Genomic DNA, 3,059 nt, shown 5'->3' on the forward strand with positions numbered 1-3,059 from the left:
TTATGTGTGTATTTTGCAATTACAACTCGATATATTAGTACTTCAATGGTGCACACATGAGAAAAACTATAATGCACATATTTACACTACATTCAATTGTGCATTACTGGGTGACCTTACTACAAGAGGCTACAATATCAAATAGTTTGTTATACTTACTACAAAAATGTGGGTAGACAATATCAGGACAACAATATTATCTCATTGTTACTCAATCAATTGGGCACATATACATTCACATGTGTGCATATATCTACATTCCACCCCTCCCTCTATTCTTTGCATGTGATTTATTTACATATCTTATAGTACTGCAATTGAGTGAAACCACATACACAATTTGCTCCACTTGCACATTCCTCACTCTTGTCCTCATTTCATTGTGCTAAAAAATTTATACAATAAAATAATTATAAAAGTATATATTCATTGTGTACATCAAATATCAATCGAGTTCCATTGCTAGAGGGTGGAATGGGTGATTCCTAACAAAGTCCAAGATTGAACCATGGAAGCACACTAGCTCAGCCAAGTAGGAAAGCATGTACTCCAAGAGGATAGTGTCCATGGGGTTTTCGTCAAATGGGGTTGGACATATAAAGGTGTTGGTTGGGTTCCTTTGTATCTTCTTCACGTTGTATCATTGTTGGGCTGTTGAAGTGTGACCAATCAATGTCATCAAAACATTTCAAACGAAGGGGACTTTGTGTAACTCCTTTAGAAAGAAGTGGTTGCAAGAGCTACTTTGCACTTGTCTTGTCCATATTGAAATACAAAGGTTGGTGCTTGCTTTGAGATGACTTTACACATTCACTTCTAATTAGTTGGAGTAGGTCGCTTAAGTTATCCTCCTGCATTGAGCTCCAAATGACAATATCACATAAGATTGATATTTCCTTCAATAATTTAGCGAGCCCTGGCCACAAAATGTGGCTACTTCTAGGGGCTTCATTGATAATGATCCCTTCTACTTTGACCATCTATGTCGAAGCACCCCATTCACATCGAACACCATTAATTTTCGGGTTGTGGATGAATAGATGCTCACTAAACCTGTGGCAACAACGTCAGACATCCATGGAAAGATGTATTGCTTTGCATAGGTCACCTTGAGAACTCTCAAAAGCAAACACGTAAACTTTGCCTTATAGGCTTGAGCAGAAGAAATTCAGGTCTAGATCCTTGGATCAAATCATTGAAGATTACACACTAGAAGATGACTCCTATGTTAGTGAGATTGATTCCACTACTTGTTGGTTCTCATCAATGGTTAGCTACTAATTCCCACCATTTTACATAATCGTTCTGTACACACTGATGGAACTTCACCTCACCGTTATACTCTGGATTGTTGCTTCATGCCATTTGTGGCTCTTGCAATGCTAAGAGGCATGTGATCTGTGCTGTTGAATCCTCTAGAACCAGAACTGGAACCTCTGACTTGGGAAACATGGATGCAAGGTCTAATTTGAGCTAAGGTTGCTAGCTAGCTTAGTTGGAGAAGGTGATGTAGGCATATCGTGATCATAAGCTTGAGCAATGCTTTGTATATTGTGAAGAACTGGAGCACCATCAAAGACTCTTTCTTTGTGCCCTTGTTTGAAATATGGAGCTTCAGATTCTTCATCATGAACCTCTGTTCTTTCAAGTTGCCCCCTTGCGCTCTAACACATTGAGGCTACTATTAGAAAATTGGCTTGAGTGGTAGTTTTTGGATAGCATTATATCATATTAATAAACTTTCCCATCACTTTTATAGTCCATACAAAATAATCAAGTAAGTTGGGGATCTTGCATATCAACTTGATTTGCCTTCAACTACTCGTATCCACAATGTCTTCCATATATCTCAACTTAAAAATGATGCTAGCCCTAAAATTCAAGTTCTTGAAGAACTACCTCCCCTTGATGAAGATGATTTGATCATTTATGATTCCAAAAAGATTATTGGCAAGTGGGAGAAGTTCTAAGGAACCAAATTCTTGTGGAGTATCTCATTAAGTGGAAGGGTTTGCCTATGGAAGAGTCTTCTTAGCAACATGCTTCATATTTTTCATGGCATCTTCAAGAGGATACTTTCCTCAATGACTAGTAAACAGCTTATTATATTAAATTTATGTAGAGAAATTAATTGCCTTATATGATCATCAAAATTAGGTTTTGATAGCATGGCTGGATACTACATGTTGTTCTCTACATTTCTATAGTTTGCATATAGAAATTGGATACTTCTACTTCAAGTCATGGCCAAAATTGTACTGTAGCTTGTTTTGGATAGCCTAGAATAATTTATTTAGCATATATACTTCTCTTTCATCAACTTATATGATCTTCTTCAACTTAAAGTTTCATTTTAGCATGGATCCATATGCTTTATTTTATCCTTGTAATCTTCATTGTAATTTGTCTCAATTTCAGCTTTGAGGAAAAAGCTATTGTATGTCGAGATGGTTTGTAATAAAGTAAAATAATACCTCTAGTGACATTATTTTAAGAATGCCTTGGCGTCATAAATATAATCCCGATATAGATTATTCCACGCATTCAATGAAGATTCATTCTAACAGAAAATAAATCACATTACATAGTACGCACACCTTTGATAATTTTCCATTACTTAATCACACACACGCTAAACGTGCATTAAGAAAAGGTAGTAAATTATACTTAGTATGGGTGAATGAAATTGAAGCTAAGGAAAATCACATACATCCTAAGTACACACTATTTCTTTTACAATTTAAAGATTATTTTACTACTGACTTACTATCTGATTTACCACCCACACGTCCTAAAGATCGTAAAATAGACTTAATCCCATGTTCTCAACCACCATGTAAAGTACCTTATAGACACAATTAAATTGAACAGAAAGAAATCCAAGCCTAAGATGAAGAATTGTTAACTCGATGACTCATTAGGCCCAGTAGTTCTCCTTTTGGTGCACCTATCTTGTTAGTCAAGAGGAAAAATAATACCTATAAGATGTGCATTAACTATCGTGTCCTAAATAAGATTATTGTCAAATATAAATATTCGATCCCTAGGGTAGACGACCT

Source organism: Lygodium microphyllum, chromosome 25 (genome assembly GCF_053477565.2).
Source record: "Lygodium microphyllum isolate KBCC chromosome 25, Lygodium_microphyllum_v1.1.10, whole genome shotgun sequence".
Lineage (NCBI taxonomy): Eukaryota > Viridiplantae > Streptophyta > Polypodiopsida > Schizaeales > Lygodiaceae > Lygodium > Lygodium microphyllum.